Here is a 22,392-nt window from a genome sequence, read left to right as displayed (position 1 = left end):
TAATAAACACATTATCATAATCTTCCTCTTTATTGTTATGAAACTAATCTACAAACATCAGTGCATCTTATACCTCCCAAATTCAAAAGGACTCCGAAATACTCATATCAGGGCACTGTCTTACGATGCACAGAGCAACAAAAGACTACCATCTTTGAAGTACAACTTGCATCCTGATTATTTAGCACTTGAAAGAATGCTAGAAGACCAAACACATTATACATTTTTCTTTGATTTGGTTGGTTTATATTTCTCTAGGAGTTATGAATAGGCAGCATCATTAACTGAGGAGATAGCCACTCGAATGGAGGGAAGAACACGTGCCTACTTTTTGAGAATAGTTGTATGTGATCTGAGATTTAGAACATCACTTTGAGGAACTTTTACAATGTAAGTAACTAACCTGAGGAACTGTTAGTAGAGAGACCTGCTATTTGCACCCCCTGACTGACACTTGGCATCCAAAGGAGCTGCATTAGACACGGGAATGTATTACTGATCATGCGAAGCCCTTGATCCACAGTGTTTGAAGCAACCCACGTCCTTTAAGCCTTCCGGTTCCCATTCTGATTAAGCTAATTTGAACTGAATTTGTGCCACTGCAGCTGAGACAGTCCTGGTTACCAATGGAAGAACAACAATAAGTTAGTTTCTTCTTTTTGAAAACACATAATAATAGAATACTGGTTAAAAAAGGGTACAGTATGTAGTGAAATAAGTTTATGTTTTGCTTATCAGTAGATTAATTGGAATTATGAATTATTCATAATTCTTTTGGCGCTGAATGACCAACTTTTAGAGAATCCTGCTGTACAAAGTAAAAATGTATTCTTTTTGGAAGAAACATTTATAAAGAAAGCCAATGATAAAATCATTGATAAATGATAAATCAAAAGAGACTTGCTCAAAAGTATACAATCACAGGAATCTAAAGATTTCAACAACATTTAAAACAATGTGGACAGCGGTATTTAGCAAGGCACATTTTCAATTGAGGACAATGGAAAAACATGAGTGAATATACTTCATGAATTATGCATTGTATCAGAACCTAATTTGGTAAGCATTCTGACCTCTGCTATTTTTGTGCTGGTCTCTGTTATACTTCCAATTAATCCGAAAAGAAATTAGCATAGTAGATAATAAATAATGTTATAATTAAAGTCAGAAATCTGACAAACCCTTATAGTAATTTAACATTTAAAAGTGTGAAATTAGTTTTGAAATTAAAATGAAATCAAAGAGTAGGAGCAAGAAGTAACTTCTCTCTGGTTCAAGCTATCATTTTTAAAAAGATATAAAATTGTTCTTTATATTTTTATTCTCCACACAGTAGTTCAAATATGAGTGAACTAAACATAAGATAAAATTATAGCGAGCAATGAGTTAATAATGTAGACTCTGCATTCAAACTGAATCTAGAACATAAAAGAGTCTGGCGGCTAGAGACAGGTGAAAACTTTTATAGGACACCTTCTTCTTGAAATTACAGGCAAGTATTTTCATCATAGATGTGAAATTAAAATGTTTATATATGTATGTGTGTGAATTTTCCTAAAAGTTAAAATGATCGAATGATTTCTCTCATGAAGGAAGTAGTAATTATATCTCAATTACAAGTTAATTCCATTTACAAAATATGCACTATTGCATAAATATGCACTAAGCAAATAAATTAATAAAAAGGCACCATCTCCTATAAAGGTGAACAAAGCTTTCAAGATGGCCCTCAACACTTGCCCACTACCTTTCGGACTTGACTCCCTATTGCTTTCCTCTGCTCACCCAGCGCCAGCAAGCTGGGCTTTTCAGTGCTGCTCAAATGTTCCAGGCATGCTCTCGCCTGCACAGATGTTCCCTCCGCCTGGAATGTTCTTTCACCTGATATTCACATGGCTCACACCTCATCCTTTGAGATTTTGTTCAAGTGCAATTTTCAAGAAGGCCTCCCTTGACCACTGTATTCTAAACTGCCTTGCAGGGTCTCTCAGCTCCCCTCACCATGCTCTACGTCATTTGCTTTCTTTTTATCACCTTTTAACAAACCACACAGTTTAATTTTTGTTGTATTTTTGTCTATTCTCCATCTCCTCCTCTTCCTCCTTCTCCTCCTTCATTTCTATTATGTTTTGTGTCTCTGTTCCCACAACAATGGGCAGGAATCTGTGTCTGTTTTTCCCAAGCACTTAGAGAAGGAGGTTGTAGGCATTCAAAAGATATTTATTGAATGACTAATTGAAAGGTTGAATGTGACAATTTGGAACAAAAATAAATACCCTATAGAGCCTCCTAGTTTCTAATATCAACTTATAATCATCAAAATGTAATTTAATTAGCAACATTGAGAATTGTGTATAAGAGGAAAACTATAAGTAATTTGGGCCCAGACAATACACCCTGGCCCAGAGGATGGCAGAAATGCATCCCAGTGTATTTATTTGGAGTTGCTTTTCTCTTATAGGCCTAGTAAGTCAAAGAGGAGGGGAGAAAGATAATTTCTGTGACCTAATAACCTAGACAATGACTCCAAGACTCACATTTTCAATAATATGATAGATTGATCTAATGTGCATTTCCCAATTCCTACTACAAACACACAGAAGTGATGGATAAAATATAACAACAAATTGAGCTTGGAAGAAAAAAGGAAAATCCAAAAATGAATACAAAACAGACAGAATGGTAGCCTCAAGAGCTACGGATGGGAAACAAGCACAGGCATAGCCTCTAGAAATGTAGTGGCAGGTATTTACATCCATAATAGCATAAGGGGTGTGGCAGGAAGCTGGAATAGAGGCACCTTCAAAAAAGCCAGAATTCCCAGTGTATTACCCCTCAGTGGGAGAATTATATACTCTACAAAAGGGACAAAAAGCTTGTTTCTGTTCAAAGTTCTAAATTGAGTAGGGGGAAGAAAGGTTGATATGGAGGGAAATAGTTTTTCTGATGAAAAACAGAAACCCCACTTTGTCCCCTTGAGGGTGCAAAAACCAAATTACACTGACTGCAGAGTTCAGAAATATTGAAGTTGAGAAATAAAGAAAAGGGGCTAGAAGATGATGGAAAACTGCTTTTTAAAATACTCTTGTTTCAGATTTTCCAAAAATAAAACAGTTGTTTGCTCAGAAAGAGAAATTTTTAATCTCAAAAGAGAAGATTATTTAGATGGAAATATAAATAGTAGAAATGTGTTACACAGAAGAAACCCTAGAAATAATGATGACCCTTATGGAAAAGATTAAAGTGGAGAATATGTGCGGTAGGGAGGGATTGAAAGATCTCTGGCTTAGGTTAAAATAAAATTTTCTAATAAGAAGCAAAAATCAACCGGTAACTTTATTCTTTTTTTTTTTATCTTCATTGAATAGAGAATGAACCTGTTTGTCTTTCAAGAGGAAGAATTTAGGTTAGAAAACAAAACCCACTTTTTTTTCAATATATTTTCCTTCTTACCCTTTTTGTCTTACTGAAATTATGCTACAGGCAATGCTGACATTTTCACATCCATGTAAACACAAGAAAATTTGTCTAACCAGAGTATCCCAACACTCATCCTATATAATACTCTAGACCAAGCTGAAACAATATCATTTAGGTTTTTCATGTGTTAAAAATAATTTTAATAAATAGTCCATTTTCAAAACTGCTTAAGAATTTTTAAAAGCAATCTCTTATTAATTAATAGAATTCTCCATTTGTAATCACAGATTTAAAATTCCAAAGGATTTTATTATCCAATCCTCTCTTTAATCAGATCAGAAACACAAATTCTAGAAAGTTCCATGCCCATGATCAATCACACAATAGTCGGGAAACTAACCTGGGACTTACACAATTATATCACAAGGCATTAAAGCAAAGTAAAATTAAGTAACTTGAAAGAACAATTTGCTTTGTGGGTACAATGTCAAAAGAATGGAATCACTATGCCTAATTCATCTATTTTGCCTATACATACTATAACTCAGTTTTTTGTTTAGTTGTTATTTTATTTGTCGTTGTTTTATTTTTGCATTTTAGCCACATTCATTAATTGATTTACTTGAAAATAAATTCATTGAGTTCTTACTGTAGTTCTGGCTTTGTGCTGGACACTGATGAACCCCCCCCCAAAAAAAAAAGAAAAAAAAAAGGAGGATAAAGTTCTGTTAGTGCTTTGTGTTTTCTCTGGCCTAACATACACTTATTGGTTATGATCTTGTCTAAAATTGCCACGTAACCACCTATTTTCACGTCATTTTGAGCTTCTAAAAACTAGCCTCAATTAAATGTTGCTTCTAGGTTTATGTCATACACATACCATGTGGCAGGTTCTGCTCTAGGTGCTGGCGACACACCTGTGAAGGAGATAAACTCCTGGCCCTCATGGAAATTGCATTATAGAGCAGTGGTTCACAAACCTGGCTGCAAATTGGTGTAATCTGGAAAGCTTTAAAAACCTGATTCCGGTTATACCCACAGATATTCTGATTTAATTGGTCTGGGGACTGGCCCAGCCATCAGGAGTTTTAACAGCTTCTCAGGTGATTCTAATGTATACCTAAGGGTGGGGACTTCTGGTCTAGTACATTCACTTGCATAATCTTTGACTTTAGTTTCACTTGATTTCTTATTGTCCATAATTGTAAGTATAACAACTTCTGAATCCTGTGAGTCCTTGTAGAGAATTATCGAGCCTGAGGGTGGTCTTGGAGACCCCCAATACACCACCCAGTTTCTAAGACCATGGTCAAGTCTTACTAACTTGGAAGCTTTTCCTCATCCACCCCTCTTTGCTTTACCCCTTCTTTGCCACTAAATTGCATATTGTCTTATCCTTTCCTATGGTTCATTGATTTTTTTCACTTAATAAAATCTTACTGTCCCAACCAGATAATTACAGAACTCTCGTGAATAACATACATCCAATGCTAAGCCCATTTCAAACATCCAATAACAAATCTGTTATATTAAATTAAATTATTGGCAACTTTAATAAAACGTTAATCAAATACTTTTAGACTTTGCAATTCAAAGAAGATGGTTATACTGAAAATATTTAATTTGTTTGTATGCTACACTGAAAAACAAGTATGAAAAGTAATGATAGGTTCCCCCCCCCCAACTAGCTACCCCTACTGGTAAGTGAATAATACATTATGGTCATGTCATTAGCAGAATATTTTTTTCTCTCCCTTCCATTTAATTGTTCACACATGCAATGAACTATTTGAATATACTAATAAAGTTTCATGGTAAGTTGGTAAAAAAGAGATCGACTCAGAGTCCAAAAATATATTTATATGAAGCAAGCACTATTCCACCAGTTCTTTGCAAAGGGCACTCAAATCTCTGTTTTCATTTTATCATTTACTATCCATTTAAATATATTTCAGGTGCTTTTTAAATCATAAAAATATTACAAATACGCTCTCACTGAAAAGGATCATAAAGATAATCGAGCTCACTGAGGAAATGGAAGCTCAGAAAAGTTGAGTGATTTGGTCCGACATAGAACAATTTAACGAGGGAGCCGATAACAGAACTAAGGTCTCCCATTTTCCATCTATGTTCTAACTGCAGTAGCATATTGTACCTTTCAACTCTGCAGGCTCATATACAAATCTTGAAATTGTGCAAACATATTGCAGAAATGTTTCTTTTTTATTTTTTGATATTAAAAAAAATGTTACTGGAAAATGCACAAGTAATTCCAGCAGCCAACAATGTACTTCCCAAATATTTCTGGTAGTAAAATGCTCCCCAAATATTTCTGGGCAACAGAGACCAAAGGGATGGTTATCAGAGAGGAGGGGATGGAAGGATGGGTAATAAAGGTGATGGGGAATACAGTCAATAATGTTGTGATAAATTTGCATGGTGACAGGTGATTACTAGAGTCAGTGCAATGATCACATTGTAAGGTATAAAAATGTCAAATCATATTATTGTGCACCGGAAACTAATATAAGTAATATATATTGCATATGAACTATATTTAAATTTTTAAAAAAAGAAAGGTGTGCCCATCGCTTGGTTGGGTTGACTGGTTGCTGCCCTGTGGCTTCTGCTTTTTCTTTTCTCTTCTGCCACAGCCCCCTCTAGTGGGTAATGCCTGGTCCACATGCTGGATACTGATCCCAGATACCTACATGACTTGCAGTCACCCACAGCACTTTCACTGGGTGCCATTTTCAGTTTGACTTAGGCTTGCTGGTACCCCTGGATGTAGCCACTGTGCTGGGTTCTTCTGCCAGTTCTGGGGGGTACTGCTGTTTCATATCAGACACCATGGCTATCACTTGCCAGACACTGAAATCTCCCTTTAGGTAGACTGGAGATATACTGAGTCCCTCAAATGCAAGAATTTATGCGATAGAGAAAAACCGAAGTATATGACACCATTTCTTACGTATTATTACCTCAAACAGTCTTAGATAGAGCCCTTCTTCTCCCTGGAACTCAAATGTTAATGAATGAGAAGATCTAAAAGTAAAGATACCAGGCTATTCATTCCAGCAAAACTACTCCAGGCTTTCTCCTGAGTCAAACTGTTAGTAACAGGGTTATGTCTTTTCCCTAGAAAGTCCCCCAGTTTCTCATCCAAATGGAATTCACAACAGTGGTTGTCATTTTCCAATCAACACACTAAGGGGACATTCTTCCATTGGTACAACTGGTTTCCCTTGGGAATGCTTCCTGGACGGGGGGAAATGGAGGGAGACATGCGCCAGGTAAGTTGAATTTTTTACAGAAGATGTGATCAAAAGATGGTACATTCCCACCAAATATTATAATTATTAGCGATCACAGTCAAAATATTCATTCAAACCTGTAACAGCCCTAAAGATTCCAAAGCAAATAACTATATATTTGGTATCTCAGGGTCTAAAAGATCAGTCACATTGATGATGACTGCTGGCTGTATATATGTCTCTTTTATAATTTCATTTTATAAGCAACAAAAATAAATTGGAAGAGATAACATTATCTAAATGTACTCTTCTACAGACCTTCATATACAAATGCTTTCACCTTTAAAGACAATTTTATCTTCTAGCAAACAATAAAAATGATATAATTATATAATACCATTTAATCAAATAATCTGTATATTTGCATACAAATATAAATGTAAAACATATGTTACAGTTTTCTCTATATGGACATCTTCCTAAAACATTCAGATTCAAGTGAAAAATATCAATCAAGAAAAATAAATACAATTGGCAAACTTCAGGTTGACTCAAGAGTTGATTTGCATTAATAACGGCAGTGATAATGGATAACATTTACAAAGCATACGCTTTATTCTTTTTCTACAACATATACTGTTCTTTAACATAGCGATGTTTTGTTATTGTTCAGTTTTTACTTAGTTGAGAAATGAAGCTAAAAGTTGTACAAAAAAGTGTCACAACAAATATATTTTCCAATTAATAATCTAGTCTTCTCAACAAAATGTTAATATGAAGTTTTTCCAACATCAAATACTGTAGATATTTGGTAGTTCCCAATCAAAGAGGTGTTTATTTCACAACTATAGCATAAATCATCATTCCAGAAAATAGACCTTTATCAAGAGAACTAAAAGCAACTTCTAACATCAGTTCAAATGAACTTTGAAGTAGAATCTGGGGTCTGTGACTTTGGTTTGGTTGGAAAGGCTGAATGTGAAGGAAAGGCTACACTTTTTCCTTTCTACCTCACTCTTACTTCTCACTGCTCACCTAATATCCTTCCAAAATAGTCTTAACACCATCTAGAAATTGGTGTAAAGGTTCATCTTTCTATTTAGTAACATCTAGGGTTGCTTGGTCTGTCTGTTCCTTTTACCCCCACCCACTCCAACCTCAATCTGCACCTCCAACTTCTGCTTCTTACCTCTTCCTGCCACACCTTGAACCACATACTATTTCCAGTCACACAACTGCTCTCGGAGGACGCTTCTCACCATAAAGACTCCATTTCTTTAACTGTAGCAAGAGAAACAAGCAAGGGCAAATCATGTGGGCCTGCTGGGAAAAGAAAGGAGATTGGATTTAATTCCTAAGTGCAGTCGGTCGCCACTGAAGGTGTTTGAAGAGGTGAGGACCTAATTTGATGTATACTTTAAAATGAATCAACACAGATGAATCTCAAAAACATAATGTTGAAAAATGAAGCAAGTCAGAGAAGAATGAATAACTCCAAAACAAAGAGTACTAATTTATCTACTATTTAGGAATACAATTTTATTTTTTAAAATGAAATAAAAAGCAAAGAAATGATTAACACGAAGAGAAGAGAAGAGAAGAGAAGAGAAAAGAAAAGAAAAGAAAAGAAAAGAAAAGAAAAGAAAAGAAAAGAAAAGAAAAGAAAAGAAAAGAAACAGCTGCAGTCATTTACCCTTAGGCAGCATTCTGGAGGAATAAGGGTATTTGAGAGAATAACTCCCTGAAGATAAATGGGTTGGGTTCCTCAGTAGCTTTGGGCAGGAGGAAGAAAGGCGAATATGAATATGCTGTAAAAAAAAATCAAACTAACTACCAAAGTCATTGTATTTTTCTTTGAAAGATGAATTGTCAACACAAAACATTTAATATAAGAAAAATATATTTAAAGCCATTGGCTCTTTGATCAATAAGTAAAAATTTTCACAAAGCTCTGTTTTCGTAAATTGTGATTCCAAAGTCCATTTTGCCTAAAAAAGATTGCTTTCAACATATAATTTGTAGAGGGAAAATGAATCTTAGATTTGAAGAAAGTTTGTGCTTATCACATGAAGTACTATACATTTATGTTACTAAGTCTTATGCATATTAAGCAACATGTTCAGCTGTCAAAAGCTGTAAAAAAGTAGTAACTGTTGTCAAGAATGACAGAGAAAGAAAAAGACAAAGGAGAGAGCGAGAAGGAGAATGAAAATTACAAACGTAGAGTGATTTCATACCTGTGACCAAGAGATTACTTGTAGAAAGAAGTATACACTGAGAAATTCTTAGCTGATAAAATGCTACCTATTTTGTCCTACACCCTAAATGGAAGGACATATCCAATGAGCATCATTGTAAACAAGGCAGTGGAGTTATGGGACAAGTTGAAATGTTAAATGTAAGTTTTCTTAATCATTCCACTTCTCCCCTTCTAAAGAAGAATTTGGCTATCTTGTCTTTGTGGGCTAAACAGAGGTAAATTAGAGAAACAAATATTTAAAGAAACCAAAATCTATGGCAAGGAGATCCTTAAGGCAGAAGTGGGCACTGAGAAAAGAAAATGTCTGTGAGGACATTGGGGGAAAGAAAGTGGGATACAGTGAAATGGAAAGTCCCAGAACATTATGAAGAGAGATGTGAACACGTAAGTACAACTTCAGAGAGAGGATTTTATGTGATGTGTGATGTGACTGCATCATTGGATTTTAATAATAGTTAAACTGCTCCATGACCTGCAGCTGGAGAGACTGAAGAGGTATTTCCTGAAAAGTGGTACAGACTTACAGAGTGTAATTTCACTCAGTGTCTCAGCCTCATTCCAGACCACAAAAGAACACCTCTCAGACTGCCTTGAACTTAGAAATAGGGAAAAGAACCTTAATCAACCACAGGACCTCCCACCCTCCGCCATCTAAACTTCAAAGAAGACAAGAAATACTGCTGATCAACAACTATTCCTAATCAAAAAAAGTTTTGTTGATTTTCAAATTGGGCTCACCAGCCTATTAAATGCCCACAGTATAAAAAAAAAATAAAGGATCACCTTTATTCCCCCTGCCCAAAGCTACTGAAGAACCCATTTATCTTCGGGGAGTTATTCTCTCAAATACTCGTTTTCCCCCAGAATGCTGCCTAAGGGGAAATGGCTGCAGCTGTTTCTTAATGTAATTTTTGTCAGGAAGATAAGTTTCCTCATTGGAGGAGTAAATGGAAGAAGAAAAGGCTTCTTCAAACTGTCATATTTCACAAGAAAAAGGCCTTTTAAAATTCCCTGGGAGTGTGATTTTTCCTCACAGACTAAAAGAGCTTTAATTGCCCTATTTCAAGATGGGCAAGATAGGCCTTGTTTCTTCAGCCCAAACAGAGACAAAAATTTAGTTCTCTGAAAGTCGACTCCTCTTCTATTAAATCGCTTTCCTTCTGGATATAAAGTTGGCTAATCACCAGTCTGAAAATGTGCTACCTTTGGTGGAATGTGATTTTCTTTAGTCGAAGGAAAATCATTTTTCAGCGTGTCCTTCTGGCTCCTTGGCAAAGGGGTAGTTAGCCTGCTCTTTTATCTTTTTCTCTGGCTCCATTTAAGTGCTATCAGCTAGCTACATGGAAGGCTTCTGGATAGAAACCAACCCTAAATTACTTCCGCTAGAAGATCTCATGTAAGTAAGAACCTGTAAAGCACTCAGTTTAAAGAGAATGGTATGATATACTGTAGCTAGTGCAATAGTTTTGTAAGGAATCTTTAGGAAGCCTACAGGTTGGGATTAAGGCGATGCTAGAACATGGCAGCAATGTAAATTACCTTGGGAATATACAGGCGAGTAGAAATATCAACTATTTAAATAGTCCATCCACTAAAACACTAAGATTATTTAAATAGTCCATCCACTAAAACACTAAGATTATTTAAATAGTCCATCCACTAAAACACTAAGATTATTTAAATAGTCCATCCACTAAAACACTAAGATTAATATATTCATATAAAAGGGAAGATATTTTGGGTATTTTCTTCCTCGTGTATTAAAATGGCTGTTGACAATTGTAGATAGACCTATGATTTAGCTCAATTACTTACCTCTTTCACCATGTCAGGCTCTGGTGATAAAAATATAAATACCTATATTGTTCCTGCTATCCAAAAGAATAATGAAAATAACAGAAAAGCAAGTATCCTATAATATTAGTGTAATACATGCCATACTTGTGATGTAAATAAAGGACTGAAGGAATGCAGATGAGGAAGTAAATAATTTGGCCAGGAGATAGAAGAGAGAAGGATGCAAAAGCCTTCACTTGAGGGGAAATTTGAGCTGGGCTTGGAGAATAATCAGAATTTGCTAGACAAGAAAGTGATGAGAGAGGTATTTCAAAGACAGTGAAAGTCTGTAACACTTTGAGAAAAGGCAGACAGGCTGATGAGCATAGGAAGCAGGGAGAAAGGGTAAGAGAAGATGCTAACAAGATGGGTTTTTTTGTAAGTCCTGAACACCACACACACAAAAATTAAAGCTTTCTTTGAGGCTTTGAGGAGATGTTAAAGATTTCTGATCAAGGAAGAACCATCAAATAAAACAATTGGCCAGAATGATTACCATGAATTACTTTGTCATTCAAACTAAACTTGGAACAAATGACATTGCAATAAATATTATATAACATAGCTTTTTAAAAACATTCTCATTTAGTTATATTTTAATCAGTTCTAGGGTGGGGACAGAGGAGAAACCCTAACAGATTACTTTAAACTTTTCGTTTTCTGTGTGTTTACATTCAGGCAACAAAGCAATTGATATTTTTAAAATTTATCAATTTTGTTACCATAATTCTCAAGTCTGGATTTCTGTTTAAGAAGCCTTTGTGTATAAGCATCAGATATATTGCATATTTATAAAGTTTATATAAGAAGGACTGGAGTTTAATAATATAATCATAATTATTTGTCAGAGCTGTTTGGAATATATTAATCTTATCTTCACATTTAATATTATTCTTTACATAACAGGTTTATTTTCTTTGTTAGTCTTTCCTCTGTGACCTCTTTTATGGGCAGAAGATTAGAATCTTGATGTACTTCATTGTGGCTGAATGCAAAAAGAGAAATTTTTCCTAAGTTTTAATTTTTAGAAAAACAATAAAAACTCTCTAATTCCTTTGGCGGGGATTTAGAAAACAAGGAGGGGGTAGAGAAAGTATGAGAGTTCTCCTACTGAAAGATATTCTGAGGCATACTGCTGTGTAAATTAAATCCTATAGCTGCTCAAAACAGGAAATATCCAGAAGCACTGTGTTGTGTAAGGGAAGAGGAGCTCTCATTTTCTTTGACCGACTTGCTCCAATGATGTCCTTGCTAGAAAGTCATCTGGGGGCATGAGCTAAAGGAAAATATACCTTAAGTTTATACTTTATGCAAAATGCATTACTATGATCAATAATTTAAATGAGATCTTACAATAGTCATTTGCACAAAAATTTCTTTACACACACACATATACAATATATAATATAAATATAAAATCAGTCGTATTACACAAACTTTAATGTAAAAAAACATTGAGGGTATCTTGCAAACTTGGTCATAAAATTGCAGTTAAAAATGTTACTGTGTGTTTTCAAAGAGAAAATAAACATATCAAATCACCTAGCCTGTTTCACCTAAGTTTTGAAGGGAGAAGTTCAACATTGAATCTTTACAGGGATCCAAATAAAATAAAGAACCAAGGATGTGATTTAACATTATAGGTTCATTTATCTTCCTTTGTAAAAACAAAAAATTACTGTAAGTCAATGGTTATAACCCTCAATGATCAAAAGAGGTAAGAAGATGGCAGATAAATGCAAAACGTAATGAGGTAGGATTGTCCAAAAAGCCCTGCATGTCTTCAGTCTAGATTCTTGCAATAAAGATTGATTACAGCCTTCAAGGCAGAATGAATGTCATTATTCTTCAGATATCCCATCCTAGGAGGCTAAAGTCCTCCCTGGCTATTTTCATTAACCTGTGGTTGTCCGTACCTGGCACAGAGAAAAAGAAGCTTTAAATCATATGCTTCGTAAGTGTACCCTCATATAACCAAAGCAACAGATAGGTTTGCGCTAGGATAAAATCATCCACTATGGGTGCCTATTATTTCTCCAATGGTCAGATTTTCCTTTACACATTCTGTCTGCAATGTCGGGCCACTATAATGATAGAAATGTCCTAGGATTTACTACAGCTTTTTATTTGAAAGAAATTATTATAAATTCACACAAAACATTCAGGACCAACTGCCTCTCTAAATGGTCTATCCCACAGATACCATTTTTAAACGCCTTTGAGAAACAAAGTTTAAAAATAATACAACATACCAAAAAAAGGTTTTTCCAATCTACTCTACATGCTTCTTGTTTTCAATTTGGCTCATTTTTATTTATTCTTTGTGGAATGAAGGGATAGTGTTAAATAAAAGTAGAGATGACCTTCTCTGACAAAGAGAATCAGAAGTTCTTTCTGTACCCATTGTCATGCAGGCTTTTTGAGTCTCAGTTTTCTTTCAATGAAATGCAGAAAATAAGAGTTGCTTATATGATAGATTATAACATTTTGCTATGTTACTCGTTATATTTTCTACTGTATTTCTTTGATTCTCAGGTGCCATTGATTGTAAGTCTTGCTGGTGAATTAATAACAGCTTTTCTGAACATTTCTGAAATGTTAAATGAGTAAAAACATGAGCCTGAGAATCAAGAAACAAGGTTTTTTAAGGCGATTTTCAGCTAGGCTTTAAAGATCTCCAACTATAAATTAGCTTGTCAGGAGAATGTCCGGTTGTAGAAGGTTCCAGATATTTTGTCTTACGTTTTGTTTTTTTTTAAATCAAGTTAATTTCTATGACAAATTAAAACATAAAATATTACTAAGGTTGACATACAATATTATTCTACTTCAGCTTCAGGTGTACAGCGCAGTGGTCAGGCATCTACAATCTATGAGGTGATTCTCCCTGATAAGTCCACTGCCCATCTAGTACCTTACATGACTTTTACAACATTGTTGATTATATTCCCCCTCCTGTATTTCATATCCCCATGACTATATTGTGTCTATAAGATGTCAGAGAGGTAGTAGCTGGGGGAGGGGTGTTATTACTGCGAGGGGTGTAAACATCTATTAAGTTGCTTCGTACACCTGAAATTAATAATAAATAAATAAATAAATAAATAAATAAATAAATAAATAAATAAAATATTACTAAGGTAGGAAAAGGGGGAAGAAAAATACCATTTATTTGCTGCTGGCTGTTTGTCCTGTGCAATGTGTTTTATATAAAGTTCTTTCATTTAAGATTCGTAACAATCCTATGACTACAAATTTATCCATTTATGTTGAAAGAAACTCAGGCTCCAAAGAGGTTAAAAAAAAAAAATTGACCAAAACAGGACATCCAATAAGTGGCAGAATGGTGATTCAAATAGTCTAAAGTCCTTTCCATTATAATGCCTCTTCAAGAAATGCCAACTTGACAAGTTTAGAAAAAACAAACACTCTGCTAAAATGTACTTTCATGTGCTTAAAACAATTTTCTTAGAAATATGTTTTTCATTTTATTTCAAGGATATTTACTCTCTGATCACTAATACTAAAGCCAATGTGATCTGCAGAGATAATTCAGTTAAGATGCCATTATTTTCACATAAATCAGGATATTCTTTCTTTAATGAGATTTAACAACAAATTACTAGCATCTATCCCTGTCTATATTTGCGAGGAGGTAGTTAGCAGCCAGAAGGTAGTTGTGTGAAGCCAGGCAGGGCTGGGTTTGAGTCCTTGCTTCAGTTACCAGGGGTGGAACCCTGGACCACTTACTGAGTTTCTTTAATGTCATCATTTATGAGTTCATGTTTGTAAAGCTCTTAGCTTTGCCTAGCACAAAGGAAGCCCAGCTGATTCATTCCATAAATATTTTAAATGTTACTGAGGTATATGGCATATAAAAGGGAACTCAAAATTTCAACGCATTTAACTTTAGCTTAGGCAGTAAGCAAAGTGCACTCAGTGTTTCAAATGGAGAGGTAATTAAACCTAATTTTAGATTCAGGCATATTATATTCAGGCCCATCCCTAATTAACATATCAAATATTGCCTTCCCTTTAAAATTGGAGAAGCCCTGGTGAAAAATGCACTGTTGTCCATAATATGCACGTTTTTGTAGAGGTCACACCTTGATCAAAAAACATCAAGAAAAAAAGTGAATTTTAGTTTGCAGCCAATGAGAAGTACCTATAAAGGGGTTTTCCAGCATCTGTCCTATACTCACTTCCTGACATACTCCTGGAGGAAAAAGAGCTCCCCGCAACTTTGGATTTGTATAAAATATTCCCTTGTGGGTGCACAATGATCAGGTGCTCTGTGACCACCAGCAGTAAGAAAACCTGTAGAACTATGTTTACAGACTTATAATTTCCTGAATTTGCATGCTCACAGATTTTTTTTTCTCCACATGACACCTATCAAAAAAGTACTATGGAAACATCATCCAGAATTTAACAGTCCTCTCCTAAACCCCCACTGGAAGGTTCACCATAAATCTCCTCTGTAACTTCTAGTCAAAGTAATAGTATTCTGGATCTCCTCATACGTTTTGAGAACAACGAGGCTGTAGAGGCATGGAGGTACATGTTAAATTCTAACTAATCTACTGGTGAGGGCTACCGGATGAGAAGAGCATATGGCAGTGAGTCTTACACTTCCTACCTACATAAGATGTTTGAGTTCCATAAAAAGCTCTCTGATTTTTTTTTTTTTTTTTTTTTTTTTTGGCACTGGATTCCTGCCATAGAAATAATATATTTTTAGGCTGTGATATGGCTGGAAGAATTTATTTTGTCTTAGCAAGAAGCAGTAAAAACTCCACTGGACTAGGGGTTCTCTCTCATCACAAAATAGCAATATGCATCTTTCAATTGATAATTGTGCTTGTAATAGAAAAAAAACGTCTTCCACAGTAAAACATGGTGTCAGGTTACTGGACAACAATTTAGGGAAATCGCTTTAAATTCAAAACATCCAAATGAAAATCAAATGACCATGGAAAATAGTGTGACTTATTTGCATGTTTCTACAATCTACGGCAAGACAGAATATGCTGCACCCTAATGATATTTGTTTCCAGTGGATTTAAAATTAAAATTACAACTGTCTCAAAAAAAAAAAAAAAAAGTACGTACTTAGGGAATTTTTAAAGTTCCAAGAATGAACCTGTAGCTCTAACAGCATTATGTAAAATTATAGCAAAAATTCACCAATCTTGAAGGTAGTCATGATAATAGCAACTATTTCTCAACAAGGAAGAAGCCAACATTCCATTACCCTGAAATAGTATTTCACAGAGCATTATGACTATTTGGAGAGCTAGAATGAAAAATGCATATTGAGGGAAAGAAATCAAGATCCTCTATACCTCTTCAAATTTCACTTTGCTTAGTGGTCTCTGATGCTGTTTCTGATCACATGATTCTAATGACCACATTTCTAAATAAGAAAATATCTCCAAAACACATGCTATGCAGTTCAAAGGATTGGCTCTTCGAAACAGAAGTCTCTGTTTTGGTGTCATCTGATTATTTGGCCTACCCGGATTAAACACCAAACATACACACAATGTAGGTATCCTTTATTAACATCTGAAGGGATAATTTTAAGTTCAACTCATTTATAGAGTCTTCACAAGACTCTAATATTATATTATATTATATTATATTGTTTTATATTATATTATATTAGACTCAGTCTTGTATTATATAAGACCCAGTATTATATTATATTAAAATAAGACCCAGGACTTGTATTAATTTTTGCTCCAAAAGACACATTAGAGCTGATGGTCCAGCTAGGTCTTATTTTCGGGGAAACACGGTAGGTTGTTGGGTTAATCTTAGCTTTATAAATAGCTTTCAAGAAGCTATCTTTTATTTTGATTCTTCACAAGTAACACCATGAGATTTAGTTCATCTAAGTGCACTTATCTAAGTCACTGAGAGTACTATAGACTGAATATTTGCATACCCCAAAAATTCACATTGAAACTTGATTCTTAATGTGATGGTATTTTTGGTGGGTCTTTGGGGGTGATTAGGCTATGAGGGCTTTTATAAAAGAGTGCTCTTATAAGAGATCCAAGAGAGCTCCCTTGCCCCTTCTGCCATGTGAGGACACAGTGAGAACATGGCCACCTATGAAGCAGTTAGCAGTTCCTCAGCAGACAGCAAATCTGCTGGCGCTTTGATCTTGGATCTCCCAGCCTCCAGAACTATGAGAAATAAATTTCTGTTGTTTATAAGACCCCAGTCTATGGCACTTTGTTATAGCAGTCATAGCAGATAAAGACAGACTAACCCAACAAGTGAGGGAGCCGGGATAAATATCCAATGTGGTAGCCAACTTCCAGTATGACCTGCAGTGATTCTTGCCTCTTAAAATTCATACCCCTGTGCATCCTCTCCCACAATGACTAGAGCTAGCTGATCTAACAGAATGCGGTGGAAATGAAGGCGTGTGGCATCTGAGGCTAGGTCATAGACGACATTGTGGCTTCTGTCTTATTTTCTTGGCTTGCTCACTCTGGCAGAAGCCAGGCCCCATGTCATGAGGACACTCAAGCATGGAGAGGCCCAGAGGGGAAAGAACTAACACCTCTTGCCAACAACTAGCACCAGGTGAATAAACACATCTTGGAAGCAATCCAAGTCAAGCCTTCAGATGACTGCAGTCCTGTCTGGCAGATTGACTCAATCTCGTGAGAAGCTTCCAGTCTGAGCATCCAACTAAGCCACTTCTAAAGCCTTGACCCATAAAAATTGTGTGAAATGATAAATATGAATTGTATCTTTAAGCCATTAAATTGTGGAGTAATTTGCTGCACAGTAATGGATAAATATACCCAACATCTCCAATCCACAGTGTTTTGTAGTTTTGACTGTTGCATTTGTTTTATAAGTAAGGTATGCACTGTAGTGGTAGGCATTAAGTGACTACAGACTTTCAAAGTTGGGCATTTATTTCAAATGTCAAGGGTTCACTGTATGGTGAGTTACCAGTAACACAGAAGTATAAGTTCCACGAGGACATAGATTTTGTCAGTTTTATTTTCTACTGTATCCCCAATGCCTGGAACAGTTCCTGGATCTTATTAGGTGCTTAAGAAGTACTACATAAATGAATGTATGCAAAGTTGGGAGGACATCTCATATGTAACTCTCTTTAAACACAAATACTCTTTGCTTTGGAATGTTTTCTATTATTATAGGAAAGAACACTAGCTAGGAAAAAGAACTGCTCTACCAACTCCACTTAGAATTGCTCTACACCCTCCACTACCGCAAATCTTCTTCTATGCCTATTCCATACATCTCACTACAAATGATTCCCTGACTGAAATTGAAGGTGGCCCTAGATTGAACTGAGATTGAGTTCAGTTATTTATCCTAATGCACTCAGGGTAGAGTTTTATAACAGTATGACTGGGAACTACTGCACAGGAGGAAAAGAGGGTAGAGAGGAGATGTATACTCAAGATAGCTTTTGTTCAAGAATATATTGAAATGTATGAAACGCTAATCTTTTAAACGTCAAAATCTTTAAACACCCAGTTAAATAAGTTAGCCTCTGCTCCCTCCTATAACTACACACACACACACGTGTTAATAAAGGGCATAAATTCAGAAGAACATTAATAATAAGAAGAGAGACAATGGCAGAGAATAGAATGGAAGAGAGAGAGATGGAGTGCAAATTATGAATGTTAGAAATTAGAACAATGAGTGATAATTGACTTAACAGAGCAGAGGAACCTGACAGTTCAATGCCAAGAAGGTGTAAGGAGGCACAACAGCCAAGAAATAAGCAAATTCACTTGACAGAAATCAGAAAAGGGTAGAAAGAGAGTGTATCTTGTATTTCTGAAGGTAGTGGCAAGGGTGGGGACAAAAAGGATGATTGGTTGAACACCTAAGAAGCATACAGGCCCTTACATACAATCCTCTATCTTGAGCAACTAGATGATTATACCTCCTCCACCGAGGCAGGAGAACAGCTGTTTTTTCTCCAAAAAAGATGAATCAAAGTATAAAGGATCCCAGGGAGAAGCAAGAGCTAGGATGTCATAAAAAAAAGGGGGAGTAAGTAAATATCTAGTGAATGTCTATATACTAAAAAGTAATCCCCCTCCCCACCACATGCCAACCAACCTGTCCTACTTAGTTCTAATAATGACAGAAGTCTACTAAGTGAAAGGAGTTCAGAATATTCCTCTCTGAGAAAATTAACAAGTGCAAAATAAAATACTTAGTTACTCTCAGTTTGGTGTATAAAAATAGATGATAGAGACAGAGATAGAAATAAGATAGGAGATAGAGATATATAGTTTGGTATAAATACCAAATAAAATGATTAAAAACGAATACATGACAATACAGTGAAGCTTGCCAACCAACAAGTTCTACCCTTGAATACCAGGTATACAATTGGCTTTTAAATGCCTCATTTGCAAATATGAATGTGCAATAAAGACAGAGAATAAGAAAACAAGAAAAAAGAAGAAATGCAGAGAACAGAAGAAAACTTTAGAAAACTATAATCAATAAAAGAAGATATGCAAACATGAAACAAGAACAAGGTATTATAAAAATACCGTGGAAATTAAAACTAAGAGCTGAATTAATACATCCAATAAAGAAAATGAAAGGCAAAGTTGAAGAAATCGCACTTGTAAAGTAGAAAAAGGATGACAAAAAGAGGAAAATTAGAGAAGAATAAGAAAATGAAAGGACCCACAAAGTTGGTCTAATATCCATACTATAGCAGCTCCAGAAATGCAGAGCAGAAAACCAAGAGACTCATCAAAGACAATTGTATCAGAAAATACAGTAGAACTGAAGTACATGAGTCACCAGATAGAAGGGATCTACTAAAAATTTCATATAATAAATAGTGATCCAACCTAAGGCACATCAATGTAAAATTTCAGAGTACTGAAAACAAAAGAAATCCCTAAAAGCTTTAATCAAAGAAAACAATACATTTTTCCAGTCAAGATGACAGAGTAGATAAAAGCTAAGCTCACCTCCTCTCAGGACCACATCAATTATAGGTAAACTACAGAACAATCATAATTGACAATTGCCTGAAATCCTACAACTATGGACATAGACAAGCCACCTCAAGACTGGCAGGAGGGGTTGAGACACGGCACCGGATGGGCTGGTCCCACACCCTTATGTGACCATTAGAAATTAGGCAGGATATCTCAGCTGCGGAGTTCCCCTCTACAAGAGCAAGGGAGTCAACGCCCCACACCAGGATCCCCAGCCCAGGAATCCAGTGCCATGGAGAGAAGTCCCCATAACTTCTGGCTGTGAAAACCAGCCAAGATTGTGGCTAAGTGAGCTGGAGGACAGCTACAGTCCTAGGTGCACAGACTTACTTGCTGATGGACTCACTTGCTTTGAGCTCCAGCTCAGGAGCAGCAGTTCAAAAGGCACAGAGAACTTATGGGGAACAGATGAATTAACTAGCTTCAGGATGAGGGCTGGAGGAGAAACTTTCTCCCAGAGGGAATAGGTGGCAGGAGCCATTGTTTCTTTGTTGAGCCCTCCCCATCCCTGTGTGCAGATGCAGGCAGGAGCCATATCTGAGTCTCCATCAAACTGGCTATCACCTTTTATCTGCCCTGCCCTAGTGATTCCCTGAGACTCCACCCAACTTTCAGGCATACTCAAGCCTCTTCCAGTAGTATTTCTGTACAAACAACCTGTCTTACCTCATGCTGTGGATTTCATAAAATCTCTCAAAGGTTCACAAAATTCAAACAAGCAGCATCTGGTTTTGATATGTCCTGCAGCTCTGGCTGAACAGGTCTCAGACCGGAACTAGCAACAGATGGCTTCAGTTCGCAGATTGGCCTCTCAAGTCACCTCCAAGTCCAGTGCAGGTGGCAGCCATCTGTGGGTGGCTTTGTGGCTCATACCAGGTGGCACTGGCAGGTTGCAGGCTGCGGATAAACTTGGCCTGCAGCGGGTCTCTTCCCAGGACGGCCCTGGGCTGGCACAGCTGGTGGCCAGCTTTGGACAAGCTAGAGCATCATCTGGCCACCTCCAAGGGTGACACATCCAAAGAACAGACTGAGCAGGCACCAGAATCCTGTTAAAGCAATCCCTGCTCTGTAGGGTTAGCCCTTGCACCACAACTCCTTCACTGTAGTCATGGCCAGTCCTTACAGCCATTCAGTCTGAGTCAATCCCTCTTACTGGTGTGCAAACAGCAACCAAGGCTCAACTACAACAGGAGGGCACACACAACACATACAAAGGACACACCCAGAGCACCCAGCTCTGGTGACAAGGTAGACTACACCACTGGATCCCACAGGACACCTACTAAATAAGGCCACTCTACTATGACCAGGAGGTATAGCAGCCCTACCTAATACATAGAAACAAACACAGGAAGACAACCAAAAATGGGGAGACAAAGAAACATGTCCCAATAAAAGAATGGAACAAAGATCCTGAAAAAGAATTAAACAAAATAGAGAGAAGCAATCTACCCGACGCAGAGTTCCAAACACCGATTATAAGGATGCTCAGTGATCTCAGGGATAACTTCAACAAAGAGATAAGAAACATAAAAATGGAGAGAAAAGAAAAACAACTAAGAAAGAACCAGCTAGAAATAAAGACTACAATAACAGAAATGAAGAATGCACTAGAGGGAATCAACAGTAGATTACATGAAGCAGAGTATCGAATCAGCAATTCAGCAATTCAGATGATAAAGTAGCAGAAAACACCCAATCAAAATAGCAAAAAGAAAAAAAGAATCCAAAAAAATGAGAATAGTTTAAGGGGCCTTTGGGACAACATCAAGACTACCAACATTCACATCATAGGGGTAACCAGAAGGATAAGAGAGAGAGCAAGAAGTTGATGACTTATTTGAAGAAATAATGACTGAAAAATTCCCTAACCTGGCAAAGGAAATAGATATACACAACCAGGAAGCGCAGAGAGTCCCAAACAAGATGAAACCAAAGAGGCCCACAACAAGACACATCATAATTAAAATGCCAAAGCTTAAGGGCAAAGAGAGAATCTTAAAAGCAGGAAGAGAAAAGAAGTTAGTTACCTACAAGGGAGCTCCCATAAGACTCTCAGATGATTTCTCAATAGGAACTTTGCAGGCCAGAAGGAATTGGCAGGAAATATTCAAAGTGATAAAAAAAAAAATAAACAAACAAAAAAAAAACAAGAACCTATAACCAAGATTACTCTACCTAGCAAGGCTATGATTTAGAAATGAAGGACAGATGAACAGCTTCCCACAGAAGAAAAGGCTAAAGGAGTTCATTATTATCAAAACAGTATTACAAGAAATCTTAGACTACTTTAAGATGAAAAGAAAAAAAGATAAAAAAATATGAATAATAAAATGGCAATAACTACATACCTACCAACAATTACTTTAAATGTAAATGGATTAAATGCTCCAATCAAAACATAGGGTGACTGAATTGATAATAAAACAAGACCCTTACATATATGCCTACAAGAGACTCACTTCAAATCGAAAGACCCACAGACTGAAAGTAACAGGATGGAAAAAGATATTTCATGAAAATGGAAAGGGAAAGAAAAGGCTGGAATAGCAATACTTATATCAGACAAAATAGACTTTAAAATAAA

General features: G+C 36.2%; 1 protein-coding gene across 2 annotated transcripts in view; it reads right to left on the bottom strand.

Moving 5' to 3' along the window:
• The window catches only part of OXR1 (oxidation resistance 1), a 452,988-nt gene that overhangs the window by 389,599 nt on the left and 40,997 nt on the right, over positions 1 to 22,392 (bottom strand). The window lies entirely within an intron of this gene.

The sequence above is a fragment of the Rhinolophus ferrumequinum genome, chromosome 14 (assembly GCF_004115265.2).
Source record: "Rhinolophus ferrumequinum isolate MPI-CBG mRhiFer1 chromosome 14, mRhiFer1_v1.p, whole genome shotgun sequence".
Lineage (NCBI taxonomy): Eukaryota > Metazoa > Chordata > Mammalia > Chiroptera > Rhinolophidae > Rhinolophus > Rhinolophus ferrumequinum.
The sequence above is the reverse complement of the archived record's forward strand: the minus strand, read 5'-3'. Positions and strand labels throughout refer to the sequence as shown.